General features: G+C 42.8%; 1 protein-coding gene across 12 annotated transcripts in view; it reads left to right on the top strand.

The window, feature by feature from the left end:
* mecom (MDS1 and EVI1 complex locus) overlaps positions 1–14,980 on the top strand; it is a 122,626-nt gene that overhangs the window by 73,255 nt on the left and 34,391 nt on the right. The window lies entirely within an intron of this gene.

Below are 14,980 nucleotides of genomic sequence, written 5' to 3'. Positions count from 1 at the left end.
GTCGAGTGTCACTTTTAATGACATTCATATATCCACCACATGTATTTTACTGCTGCACATCCCCCCCGCTACTGTCAACCATGTACGGTTGAATGTGTTTTCATTCTCCTCGCACATCCATATGTGTGTTCTCCTTACACATCTGTTTGCATGTCTGTGGATGTGCGTGCGCGTGTGTCTACTGCACTGGCCAAAGAGGTGGCCCTGCTTCTCCTGACTGATGATAAATGACAGCGCCAGGAGCAGATAACCCTCCAGGAGTTTTCACAGCGGTGTAGAACATTCTGAAACTCCCCGCTGACCTGACACACACTGCAGCCTCTGTCCTGTTTGTTTTCTCTGACTGGCTCTCTCTCTCTCTCCGTTTCCTTCTCTCTTTCTAACATCTCCGCAATTGCTCCCTCTTCCCTTCACCCCATCACTTTCTCCCTCCGCTCTGGTCAGTGATAGAGGAAGGGCCCAGAGCGACCTTCTCACTGTGGGCAGTACACTGTTCTTGGCGCCAGTCAGTCGCAGGAGCACCCCCCAACACACACGAATCTCTAGTGAGGGGTTGGGGGGGGGGGGGGGTCCTGTTGCTTCTCATTCGCCAGTGTCTTGTAAAGAGGGGAGAGGGGAAAATCTAAAAAGAGTAGTTGATCTGTTATCAGGTAGCAGTGGTGCAGCTTGTGCCAGAGCTCCTGTCGTCCTGCTGTACATTGGGGTCTTTGTTCACAGATGTGCCATTTGGGCGTGTGTGCAAGCGTGGTTACAGTAGATCTGTGTTTTTTAGGTTGTTTTTTTTTTTTAAGAGAGATGTGGGTGGACAAGAGGATGCATGCACAGTAACCTAAATCTGGAGATCATCAACGGCCCATTCACTTCTTAAATCTGATTCTTAAATGTCGGGGGGATGAGGGGGAGTGTGGAGGGCTGCAGGTAGGGTTATTATTGGGTAGGAGAGAAGGAGAGGGTTAAGAGGAGGAGGAAGAAGAGGAGAAGGGGAGGTGGGCTGCTTTTTTACAGCCAGGCAGCAGCAGCAGGCTCTGTTTAATATGAAGTAAAGAACAGATCCAACTGCGTCATTAACTCTCAATTACAGCCATAAGGCTAGCAGGCCAAGCTGAGCTTAACTGGTGTGTGTCCGTGTGTGTGTCTGTGTGTTTGTGGGGTATCTGTGTAGATTAGAAGCATTAATCCATGGTGATGGGAGCTCATCACAATGCGTGTTTTACGTCATGTAAAATGCAGACTGCACACAGCACACACTGACATAGCAGCCATATTAATTTATGCTTGACAGTATGCGCGCTCAGGGAATATGTGCCACATTTGCAGGGTTTTGTGTGGAAGTTCATTTAAAATGCATTTTAAAAGATGATCCTACATTATTAAAAGTATTCTGCACTATTATAGAATTGCCCTTGTTTGCCTATAATAGAGTACGTAGACAGGGAATTTATTTACATACATATCGAAATTCATCAGAAAATAATAATTTAATGGCACTTTTTTTCCCTGAGCCAACAATAACTCTAACCAGCTGATTAAGATTTACAATTTAGAGTTTTAATGTTGCTGTTAAACTCTCCAAGTGTCAGCCAGGCTCCTGGCAGAAGACAGAAGTCATAGGAAGTGCTGAGTGTATGAGGAGACAATTGTAAAATCTATAAATCTGAGACAGCCTGAATAAAGTGGAAATGGATTTCCCACACGCAATAAAGGCAAAAGCAAGAGAGGGGAGCACAGCTGTAACCTGTTAGGATCATTTTGCTTAATTAAATGTTTCTATTAAAACAAACAAAAAAACAGATTTCGTTTCCTTGGAAAGCTGTCATTTAAGACGCCGAAGCACAAACACTTAAATAGTCATCTCTGCGTCTGAGCCTTTCCCAGCCTTGCCTCTCTTGTAGATGAGCAGCTGGTGATCCAGATGACACGCATTGCCCGCATTGGACTGAGATGAATGTGTGTGTGTTTGGTTTTATATACAGGCTTTTCTACTTTGCAAAAAACCGAGTGTCAGCATGTACACAAACAACCACTGAATATTTAGGGTCCTCAGCTTTTAGATTAAATTACTTTAGAGCTGTCCTTTATTAAATATTGACAGGTGTACAGATATGACAGACACTGAGTCAGACAAGCAGATGCACAAATAGACAGGATGGGAAGAGCATTTACAGATAAACCACACAAAGAGGGAAAGACCAGATGTGTTGGGGTTTCAAAACAGTTGCTTGTGAACGCTATTTTTAGGTTATCGTTGCATGTAAACCATGCAATGTAAACCATCTAATTCAGTCAAGGCTAGATGTATACGCTACAAAGTGGATTTTAAAAGTCCCTCTTGAACTGTCTGGTCTCTGGGATGCCACAATGACAGTCTTGTTTTATTGGTTTTCTTTGAGGACATTCACATTCGGACTGGCTCCCTGTCAGTGTTTTAGGTTACATGGAGTTCTTCTTGGCACCCAAAAGAGAGGTTGGACCTGACTCATATTATGCTCTCCTCTGGCATGCCTGGAAGGGTTACAACGCCAGGCAGTTTTTGGCTTGGCAGAGCACAGCTTGGCTTGGCGCTGCTCAGATTGGCGTTTCCATCAATACTGAATTGTAATGAATGGCAGCTACATTCGCAGTGCTCATCAGTGGCTTCAGTGACAGTGATCTCTGCGCGGATGAAAAATTTGTATGAGAAGCTTCTTGAAGCTCATATGCATGTGAGATGTACATAAAAGTCCATCTTAACCCAAAACACAAGTTGTTAAAGGCGCATCATACAAACCCAGTGCAGCTGCCATGACCATTATCAGTTACTGGCAACGGACGCTCTCCCAGTACAATGACTGTAGTATTATGTGTGTCATGTTTCTCATTTCCACACTGTCTTTCAGAGCTTCCCTCTACCCCCTCTATTGTAGTGCTTCCCTGTCCAATCATCTCATCCTCCCACTGTGTTTGTGTGAAGAAGCTTGTCCCCCTGCTGGGCCAGGGTGCTGGGATGCCAGGCTGAAAGGACCCAGGAAAGAACACTTTTGAACCCCTCTTGTCCCCCTGGTTTGATGCAGTGCATCTCTCTGTTGTTGAGTTCTTTGTCAGACACTCCAGGAGGTCCATTACTTCAGACCCTTCCAACAACAATATATGAGCCTCCCACCCTCCATAAAATCCTCTCTTCCTTTGAGTGCTTCTATCCTGTCCTGAACATTGGAGAGAACAAGATGGGAACTCAGTCTCCCCGAGCATGTTCTGTTTGTAATTAGGGACAACTGGAATGCATCCTTGCATTCACGTCAGAGCAGACAAGAGAGACGGTCAGGTGAACTGTGCTTCAAATGAGCTGAGTCCAGTCACTGAATGAGTACAGTTAAAGTGATTACCCTATCCGAAAAAAAAACTGATGACAGTTAAATCAGCATTGCCAGGATAAATGTCTGATTCCTTCCTGTTTTATTTTTGGTTTTGCAGAGATCCAGATGTATCACATATAGAATGTACAGAGAGAAAACTGGAACGTATCCCATAGGATCACACAAGCTGCATCACCAATGAGTTTTTGATGATTCTTGTCTGACCTAATATGTAGTTACAAATACACTGAAGTAATTGTGGGACAAGTGAGTAAACACAATTCTACTAACTCAACTTTCACATTTATCTCAACTACACACCTGTAGTGTTTCAATACTGTTTTACTTTTTTTTTTTTTTTTTTTTTCCACAGTAGTGACAAAAAATAATGTCCACAGAAACCAGACACTCATACAAAATGTTCAAATCTCCCAAAGGAAATATTACTGATGGGCATCACTTTGGAATTTCCCTACTTTGAAAAGACTGATTCAGCTGTAGATCAAACTCACATCTCTTCTGCACTGAGGGTTTCTAGCTTTCCTAAAGCCATGTATGTGAAACTTTCAGAGGGACTGCACATGTGAGAACCAGGGCAAAGACAGACTGGTGTGCTTTTCAGGGCTTTTCCCTGGGTACCTACTAGGGACTCTGATTGTTTGGATTGGTGATTTGGGATGTCCAGAGGGTCAGAGGGCACAATTATACACAGAGGCCAGGGTCATCGTTGGACTGCCTTTCTGACAACTCTCCTCAGATTAGTCATCTTGCTGGGCCCCCATCCCCCTTGTCACCATTACACTGACCACATTAGATACCTCTGGCAATCTGATCAGGGGTTTTGTTAATACAACCAAAAACTTAAAAAAAAAAAAAACAGAAGCCCTTTATAGAAACATATATCACAAATCTACATAAAGATATTTGAAAAGCCCACAAAGTTTTCCGCAAGATATGCAGTACTATTTATGCAGTAAGATTTGATTAAGCCTGGAAAAAAATATGAAATTGTCAACTTTTAAAACAAAATCAGCCTTGGATAACACTAGATGTTATGAAAGTGCAACAGCTTGCAGAATCACCTGTACCAAGTCCATGTCCCTAAATTTTGACTATTATTTACATTTTTGTGAAATTGTTGTGCACAAATCACCTCCTCTGCAAACAATTGAAGAAGTTATATCATTTACATTTTACTGTAAGCATTTGATTCTTTTTGGATGTTTGAAAAGCCTTGAAAATTAAGCCTGTGAATGAGCACTGGAGAAAAGCATTACAAATTACAATCACCTGGTAAATTCATTCGGTACCCCTGTTAAACTGCTTGTTATCACAAATATTTAATCAATAATCAATCACATGGCAGGAACTCATTACGATTAGGCATGCAGAGATGGTCAAGATGACCAGCTGAAATTCAAACTGAATATCATTTAAGTGACTTGGCCATGGCGTGGCTGTTGGTGCCAGACAGGCTGGTCTGAGTATTTCAGAAACTGCTGACCTGCTGGGATTTTCCCACAGAACCATCCCTAGGGTTTACAGAGAATGGTCTGAAAAAAGAAAATATTCAGAGAGTGGCAGTTCTCTGGGGCTTGTTGATTTTCGAAAGGTCAGAGGAGAGTTCCAGATAGCCTCAAGGAAGGCAGACTATAGTAAGGCAATAGTTACTCAAAAAAACATTCGATAGAACCAAGATATGCAGAAGAGCATTTCTGAACACGGAACACGTTGAACCCTTAAAGCATACGGTCTACAGCAGCAGAAGACCACACCCGGTGCTATTCCCATTAGATTAGAACAGAAAACTGAGCCAAAAAATTTATACAGATTCACCAAAATTGTTAATAGAAGACTGGAAAAAAACAATGCCTAATCTGATGACTGTTTGTCAGAATTTGACAAAAAAGGGCATGAAAGCCGGCTTATATGAAAAGTTCAGGCTGATGGTAGTTTAATGTTATGGGGGATATTTTCTTGAAACACTTTGAGCCCTTCAGTGCCAGTTTAAACACCGCATCTTACCTGAGTATTGTTGGTGACCATGTCATTCCTTTGTAGCCACAGTCTACCCATCTTCTGATGGCTGCTTGCAGCAAGATAACATACTATCTCACAAAGATCTAATCATCCCAAACTGGTTTTCTAAGGTGACAGTGCAATCTACAGTCACTGGATCTCTGTCAAATACAATACTTTTGGGATGTGGTAGAACAGGAGATTCACATCACGAATGTACAGCTGACAAATCTTCAGCAACTGAGTGATGCCATCATATGGACCACACTCTCAGGGGAACTGGTCCAGCATCTTACTGAATCAATGCCACAAAGAATTAATGCAGCCCTGATGCCAAATAAAACCTGGTACTTGCAAGATGTAACTAATGAGGTGGCTGATGAGTTTCTATACTGAGCAGAGTAGCACTCTTTTTAGTAGTTTTAATATTGCATGTGCAGTTATGTCAAATGGTACATGTATTTCTTAACTTGGCTTAGCGTTGCATGCAGTTGTGAAACACTATAACAGCAGAAAAGAATTTACCACTCAGTGACCTCCAAATTTGAGTCATTTACCATGACTTTTTTTTTCAGAAGTTGTGGGTCTTTCCCTGCGTGACCACTGACAGGCCTTTACCGTAAGGAGCTGGAAAGGCTGAAAGGCTGCGTGTGTGCAGGAACACCCTGACTCCCCGGCTCTCTTCATGTGAATACATTAATTCATTTACCACTTTCGAGGTCGCCAAACCCAAATATTTGCCTCTGCACATATTTAATATTTATGATGACGAAAGCAAATATTGCCTGTTGGATTGAGTGACACAGAAAGGTCAAGCTCTGGGCTTGGCCAGAGAGGGCAGGAAGGAATGTTACTGGTGTGTGTGCGAGGGTGTAAATGTGTGTGTGTGATCCCCCGAGAGAGCCAATCCACATCATAGGAGCAGTACACACTGCCCTGTTTGCCTTGAAACACACATGCAAATATGACACGGGTCAGTAAACAATTTACTTGAATTTGCACATTATAGATTTGCAAGCTTAAAATTTCAACTTCTCTCCTAACAGGCCGAGTTGGTGAGAGCGCGCATGTGGGTTTAAACGAAGGGGGAGCGTGTTAGCCTTTGGTTATATGGTTGTATCCAGGTTTACGTGTATTCGGATACACTGTGGTGTCTGTGTGAACGTGAGTCTACATCTTTGCATCTATGCTGTGCGAGTGCATGCGTTCCAATGAGGTGATCCATTAGGGAGGACAGTTTTACGAGCTGGTCTCTGATCTGGATCACCTCAGATGAGATCCTGTTTCCTTTGGAATGATCTCCCTCACAACTGATTCCGGCTCAAGGACTGCATGACTAAATAGTGCATATCTAATCTCTTTTGAACTGCAGCCTCATAGAAACGGCCTCAAATTCGAATATCAAGTTTGCCAACAAGCTCTACTTTCCGATTAAGTTGCACGTATATTTTGTAAATTTATAGCACCTTGCTTTGGAGCGGATTTGCAAGTTGAGCAAGCTGGCATGTAATAAAGACTTCAAGGGGCACTTCTAAATGTATCCGCTCAATTTCTTCTCTTCTAAATATTAACAGACGCACACCCATTCATTTTAGGCGTGCAATGGATGGATGTTAACTCAGCACACACCAAGTTTGTTGACAACTATCGAGAAACCTCACGTTGACCTCGAAGACCAAGAGGGGTTGAGGAAGCCAAATCAGCAGATCCCTTATACACACAGATCACCTCTTCACTTCCTTACCCCTATCTCCTCACATTTTTGCCTTTTATCCTTTCTTTCATATGTGCTTTCTTTCTTTTTGCCCTTCCTTCTTTCACCTCTGATAAGTTATTGTTCAAATTTGTGGAATGTACACAGACCAGTAGTCTCAATGAAGTTTTGGTTTTTGAAAGGCACTCTGCTCTTTTTTTTTTCCGCTCTTTCGGATATGAGTAAGGGAAGAAAGGGCCTTCATGGTAGGAGTGATAAGAGTCATTTACTGACAAAGAGACAAGAAGAAGAAGAAAGAAAGAGAGAAAATCTTGAGACAATATTTGACAGTGATTCACCCACAGTTTACACCACCAAGGAGAGATATGGACTTAGTGACCTAGTCAAGGGGAAAGCAGGTGTGAGGGCTGACCAAATTCTGTGTGTTTGAGAGTGTTCATGTGCGTGCCAGAAAGAGATAAAGAGGACAGAGGATATTTTTTTTCCTGCCTCGTAGCCTGTACCTGATAATTCCAACACACTTACCTCACTTGCGTGCAATTACATCTCAGATATAACAAGTTTTATGTGATAATAGCAGAAGAAAAGAACAAAAATGACACCTTACTTTTCACACACCACTGACAGCAAGTTATTCACAAGGATGGAAAAAAGACGGTCAATTAAAGTCTTTCTGCAGCCACTGTGACAACCCAGGGGACCAATAGCAAAGAGTAATGGAGACAGCGACAGCAAATGACTGAGCCCTGCTTGGACTCAAAGGACTCATCATATTAAAGCCCTTTATATTGGTAAAGATGGATGGACAGATGAACAAGTGGATGGATAAATGGGTGGATGGACTGATTGATGGATAGTTGCATTGGGTAATTCCGAAAAGGAGGCAGGCATAAAGCAACAGAGGAGCATGACTGTGCACGACATGCAAAAGAACAAGAACAACTATTGATGGGGTAAGAAGTGAAAAAGAATGGACATTACATATTTGATTAACAGACACAAGAGAGATTATATTACTTATAAAGGTATGTTATTTCAGGTTTTGTCTCAGTAACGCATTGCACAAACAAACAGATAAAAATCAGAAGAAAAAAACCCTGACTGACTCCACCTTCAGTACAGGAACAGAAGAAGCCTTTTCCAAAGTACATGAAAAAAAGACACCAATCCTCATGTTCTTCACAGGACGACAGCTGAAAAAATAGGGAGCTGTGGATATGTTGAGTGGGTTTTTTGAAAAAAAAAAAAACTATTTTAGTCAACTTGTGTTTATTAGTAAAATAAAATAGCTGTTTTTGAAGGTCAATGGCATGCTCATAGTAGTGGGGTGTACCATGGTGGCCATAGTCTGGCAGCTGGCAGCACTCCCTCTCTTCTTTTGTCCACTCAAGCCATTTGATGCCATTGAAACAGGGCAAAGGCAGAGAGTTTGAGAGAGCAATAGCAAAGTGTTAGTGTTAAGGTGCAGGGCAGCGTGATGCAATGTGAGACAGAAGCTAAACGAACTCTCTTCGGTTTGTATGTGAACTCCACTGCCTAAACTCTCACCCAGTTATTAACTTATCTTACACCCTCCTCTTCATTATTATCATCATCATCATCCATTGATCCTTCAGGTCACTTCTTTTATTTTAAAAGAAAGCTTAGGAGGAGAGGGAGGGGGTAGTGGGGCGGGGGACTAAATGATGTTTTTAATGCTTTAAAAGTTCCACACCTGCGAGTGCAAAGACAGTTTGAAACCTTATCTCCTGCGCTTTGTGTATCTCCCTTTTCTTTGGTGCGGGATATGAACAAATTGTGCATTGTGTTTAGGCAGGGGCCAGAAGGATTTCGAAGGAAGGAAGCCAGCGAGTCCAGGCTCTGCACAGCAGTAGCCTGAGACGGGAGCTCAGGAGTGATTCCATGTGTAAGATTCCTTCCTTCTCACGGACAGTGCTAATGAAGTGTGTGCACCCTTTGTTAGGCGGGCTTAGCGTTATGGCAAGCATTTACTGCACAGACTCTAGGCTAGAAAGATTTTTTTTTTTTTTAAAAGAACAAAAAGAACAAGAAACATGGAAGGGATGAATCTCAGCTAAGGCCATGAAATAAATTTTGAAGTATATTTTTTTTTCTGTAATTTTTCAAAGTTTGATACATTTCCTGAATTGCGTTAAATATAAAAGTAAGCAAGTGGGAGTACATCACCATAGAGTTATCAGAGTCTTTATCAGAGTCCATATCCACTGTCATGCTCTCTTGCCTCTGCTCTGCTGAATGCAGATGAGGGGGGAAATTAGCCAGTGTGGGAATATCAGAAGAGACAGATACCCGTGTCACCATGTAGCCTAATAGAAAGACTCCTGTTTTCAATTATAGCCAACTGTAATGGTGATGCGATGTGAGCAGCAAGACAATAGTACAACTGCTGCTCTACAAAGTCGCTGTCTAGTGCCTGAGAGGGAGTGTGGGGAGGGAGACGGGAGAACAGAGGGGAGGGGGTGTTGAGCTAAAGAGTTGAGGAGGAGGCAGAATGATGGGAAGGGATGCATTGGAGGAGCAAAGTAGTAAAGTGCGAGGAATAAACCTTGTTTTTTAACATCTTTTTAAGGACATTCACACACTGTCATGTGAGAAGAAGGAGGGGGAGCAAACCTAAATCAAACATGCACAAAGATCTAAATAATGGCTTAAAATGTACTTTAGCAAGTAGTGTTGCTGTGTCTTGTCTGACAGAACACAGACAAATCACATCCACAAATGAGGCACTCCAGCTGTTGCTTTTTTGTTTCCTTTTCTCAAATCTACAGTGTTGACTTCTGTTATTACCGCTGCCAAAGTCTTCATTGCAGTTCTCCAAGGGACTGGAGAGGCTACCAAGTAGATTCAAACACAGCAAGCTTCCAGCTCTCTCGACCTATTTTACTCCTACTCCACACTCTATCTGTCTTGCTAACCCTAGCGTGACCCAAACATGCGGCCAGTGAGTTCGATGTGTTTTCTATGGACATACAGAGAAGGTATGGAGGCTCCAAACCAAACCTCAACCATGCCAGCCCTATGAGGGAAGGAGGGGCCCCTTTTTGAGGAAGTCATCACAGAGTCCAAATAACAGGGCCATCTCTGCCTGGGGCCCGCTGTCAGGCCAATGATCGATGGCCTCAGCCTCAGATGCCTGCCTTAACTGGCCAGTGGTGAACAAAGAGGGGCAAATATAGAGACAGAGAAGGGGTCATCCCTACCACTGAGGGACTGACAGTCAGCCAGAGAGAAGGATGGAGGGAGGACAAGAATGAAGGAGGGAGGGAGGTAGTGTAAACCCCAGCATGTTGATTGCTAGTCTCCTCTTTGATTCAAAAAACAGACATGTCGTGCTGTTTTATTTCGTTTGTAACATGTCCAGAAATCTCCAGCACTGAGACAGCGCTACATTTTAGTGATTGCAGCTCCCACAGCTGTGGCCACAGGAATGTAGCCGGCGCTCCTCGCCTCCTTCCTTTCCTCTCCATCTTGCTGTCTATCTCTTATTAAAGTCATCTCTCGTTTCCTCACCTCTGTGCCTGCCCTCATTCTCTCAGTCTTTCTGTCCTGAGGTGATGACTCTGGCTCTTGTGAAGTCTCTGATTAACACTGAGAGCCATTTTACTGAGAAGGCCTTCTTTCTCGTCACGTTCCTCTTCTCTCCTCTTTCCTTTCTTCAACTTAGCTAGCATCTGTCTGAAGGGGGCTAAGAGCACAACCTGAGCTATAAACTTTACCAATGGCCTGTTCTTGACAAACCAACTGCAGTGGCCAATGTCTCCCTTTAGCAATATCCCATCAGTAAATGAGAGGGGGGAAAAAAACGATTTTCAGCCAGTCTGCTGTCCCCTTCCAGTTGACAGGGGATAGCTTATTTTAAAGGGTTTTAACAATCACTACTTTCCTTCAGATGTGCCAAATGAGACTGACGAGACCCAAGCCCGACTCCAGATGTGCACAATGAGAAATAGGCAGTGTTATTGTGTCATCTGGCAATTTGGATTCTTTGAACAGTTTATGAACACGTCTCACAGGAAAGCCATGAAAATTGTCAATTAAATACAGTTTTGAGAGAATGAGGGGCATTGTTGGTAATAAGTGAGAGCTGAAGCCCTGCTTTTGAGTGAGAGGGAGGCCAGTATGAGAGCAGATGAGCTTTTCTGCATTTGCTATATATAAGTCAAATTAAGCTGAGTGAATGTATTTGACCTTTCACCCAGTGACTCTTTTCTATCACACTCTCCAACTCTTCTTCCTCTTCTTCCTCGTCTGATTGTAGTATGCCTTTAACTACCTGTCTGTTGAACTGTTACATCTCCACCAACATAATTGAATGTGGTTTCACATATGCATTCCTGTTTGTTTCTCCCTGAGAATGAAGACTTATTTTTTCTCTTATTTGTGTCTTTGAGATTGTCACCTCTCAACTGTTCATGCATACAGCCCATTCTGCCTTGACTCTTCTTTAATACCCAGGCTGTTAATCCTCATATAGGTCAGAATAAGGGGCATGAAAAACTTGATTTGTCAGAGGTTTATGTACAAAAACCAACCTGTTATCACAAAACTACAGGCATATGTTAAAGGTGTAGAGGACTAGCTTTAGGTTTAAGAAAAAACTTTTTATTTTAACTTAAAATAGAGTTTCCTAAGATTAACCCAACATCTTGAAAAAAAAATCCTATTAGGGTACACTGTATTTAAATTCCTGATCAGGCATCCATATATGACACGTTGGTGACGGGTTGAGTCTTAATATTACCTCACACAATGTGTCAAAGCACCAGTACTAACGCTGACTTTGAGACACAAGCAACTAATGGGTCAATCTCTCAGACCTGATGCTGGAAAATTAATTCCACAACTTTCATCTAATTAGTCAAAATTATCATGTCAGGCGAGCAACAGAGAGCAAACTGATAAACTAAAAACACTTAATGCAGTTAATCTTAACTTAAGCCATTTTATTCAAGCAGAGGTGCATGTAAGAACATCAAGCTAAAGTCACACAGCGCTGCAGACTGGTCAGTAACCCCCTGGCAACCAGCAGTCGCTAGGGAAAATGTGCATTCACTAAATCCAAACCAACTTACCAATGAAAGTTTTAATTTCATACATCTGAATTTCAGATTGTAGCGGTTGCTGAAGGTCACAAGGACTTTTGCCTAAACCACACAGACAATTTCCAGCAGTTTGAATGTTTCTAAGGCGCACTGTGTGTTTCCTGCTGTGTGTTGTCTGTGAGAAAGAAAATCTACGGATTATATCCAGATTCTCCCAGGATGGGATATAATGGCCTCAGTGTAATAACATTAAAAATTCATCACTTTCATTCAAATGCACAATAAACTCAGTTTATACTTTTATTGTTGAGTTTTGCTGGTTGGGATTACAAAGAATTAATTAATTAGAATTCATTGTTTAAAGTGGACGTTACCTTAAAAACTCATAAGGGAAAAAAAGTCACTCGTCGGTGTAAAGTACATAATGATAAATGAACTTGTCTCTAGTTTACTTTACAGGCCTTTAATCTGGTTTAGACACTCTGAATAAGCACCTTAAGGACTTCAACTTTAATTAATGATTCTCTGGAGAGGTGACCAGGGCAGCCAATAATTAAAGCTGTTTTTCCTCACCGTGTACCTCACAAAGATCCCAATCATTTATGTCCTCCTCCTCATGTTCTTGTAGCCCTTATTTCTTTGCGGGTTGCATTATCTTTGGTCATTGTATAACTTTGTTTAATAATGACGAGAATACTGCGCTGCGATACGGGTGGTATCTTCCTAACTAGTTTAACAAGTTGTAGTGTATCTTCTTTCTTTTAGACATCCAGACAGAGATAATTAACAGGAAGGAAATGATTCAAGTCTGTGCAACAGTGAGGATGATGTCTAGAGGAAATGACCACCGATGACCAACAGGAGAAGAAAGATGACTGAGTTCGAAAGGTCGTGTGTACGTGTTTGTGAGGTTGATGCCTAAGCGTGTCTGGCAAAATGCAAGCTTTGCTCTTGACTTTATTCCACTCAGGTAAATGATATAATTTAATGAGCAGTGTGCACTGAAGCATGTGATGACTACGTCTGAATTCCATCATAGAAACATTATGCCTTCAAGAACCAACGGTGCACTTGATAAAAACAGGATGTGTGGTGAAATCATAGACTATGCCTCTATGCTGAGTCCCACCCCACAACGGCAGCACATTTTTAAGAAAATACTCTTATCACCTGAATTTAGCACCCTTGGTTATTTTAAAAGTGTAGACCAATTACACGGTACACTGTGAGAGTCAAAATGTTTGGTGAAAATGATTCCTGATGCCTGATGTGTTGACATAACTACGTCGCATCTACATCTCGTGCATTCTTAACTGTGGAACCAAATGTACTTTCGGATCATTTGGTGTATCTAAGATATTATCTGATTTTCCTGAAAGAACTTGGAATCCAGTTTCAGTTCAAGGTACATGGTTGTTTAGCCCTTTATTGTTTTCTGTCTCTCTCCATTCCAGCTGCTTACATTACATTCATCTGTGTAGCTACAAAGCTGCAGGTGGGCAGCATTAGAATGCTGAAGGAGGACTGCTGATCAGATTAGATTTTGCACTCAGTCGGTGCATTCATCAGTTGGTGCGTGTTTGTGTATACGTGTTTGTGTGTGGCAGATCATTTGGTCCGCTGCTTTAAGACAAAGGGGGCCCTGGTCCAGTTTACTCCCATGGGTAGGGTACCTTTTACCTAAAGACAGAAAGACAGAAAGAGAAAATGACACCACGCAGCTTGTCGGGCTCTCCAACATTCACTCCTCCACACTACTTTATGGGAGGGTCAAGGTAGTTAACCAGTGGCAGGCGTTCAGATGGGTTCTGCTCTGACTTCAAACAGGGAACATTATGGGCGTGTGCGCTCACAGGATATTGCACTGTAAGGCCACTGAACACGGCTGGGTTTGAGAGAGGAGGCTTTGTATTGAGCCCATTAGAGTCCTAAACCGATACTAATGAAGCCGTTTCCTGTACAAACGGGGCGGCTCAAGGGAAACTGGTTCGAGTTTTTAATAAGACCTCTCCAATCCCAGTTAAGATGCTGAAATTTTTTATCTGGGTACTGAGTGGGTTAGTACTGGTTCCAAGCCGAACCTCCCTTTGGAAAAGTTAATTACACATGATTAATGGAGCGTTTTCCTTCCAATGATATCTGTGACAGCACAAAGCTGTCGTAAGGCTTGTCAGGCCCAATTCGAGCTGAATAAGTATTTATGTGATCGCATGTGATGGGCCTCCTCTCACCAGCACCAGCCCTCATCAATCAAGCCCTGCTGCTCGCAGTAGTGGGAAATTGGTCTATCAGCGCGGCTACCCCCTCCACCCCCGCTGCCACCACTGCCACCGCCACCTCCCTCCCTCCCCATTCAATCAGGCCTGAGGCTACAATGCTTCTTTAGCTCTTACTTCTGACCAACGCAGGGGTCACTGGGGGGAAAGTGGGAGCTAGAGCTGAGCCCATCCATTACAGCTCTTGTTTCTCTCGGTGGCAGCCGGACGACGGGATTCTATTAAGAGCTCCGTCTATTCAGCACTGAGATTACACCAGGGCCCTCTCTCCAAGCACACCTCACCACCAACCCCCGAGCCCTCACCAAAACCCTATACCCACCCTCGGGGCCTTATAGCCCTCCCCACCACCACCACTGCCACCAACCCACCTCAGCTCTGTCGTGCTTCCCCTCCCCAGTTCCACCCCCCTTCTACACTTCCCCCTTCTAGTGGTTTTTTTTTTTAAACAACCACAATGACAATAATCACAGAGAGAAAGATAGGAAAGAGAAAGAGACAGAAAGACAGGAGGAAAAGCTTGGGGGAGAATCAGAGCAGACTCCCTAACATGAACCTGCTCCTGCTTGGGATGTG

The sequence above is a fragment of the Neolamprologus brichardi genome, chromosome 14 (assembly GCF_056152115.1).
Source record: "Neolamprologus brichardi isolate AB-2024 chromosome 14, ASM5615211v1, whole genome shotgun sequence".
In the NCBI taxonomy this organism is placed as follows: domain Eukaryota; kingdom Metazoa; phylum Chordata; class Actinopteri; order Cichliformes; family Cichlidae; genus Neolamprologus; species Neolamprologus brichardi.
Note: the sequence above shows the minus strand (reverse complement) of the source record. Positions and strands in the feature narration are given on the sequence as shown.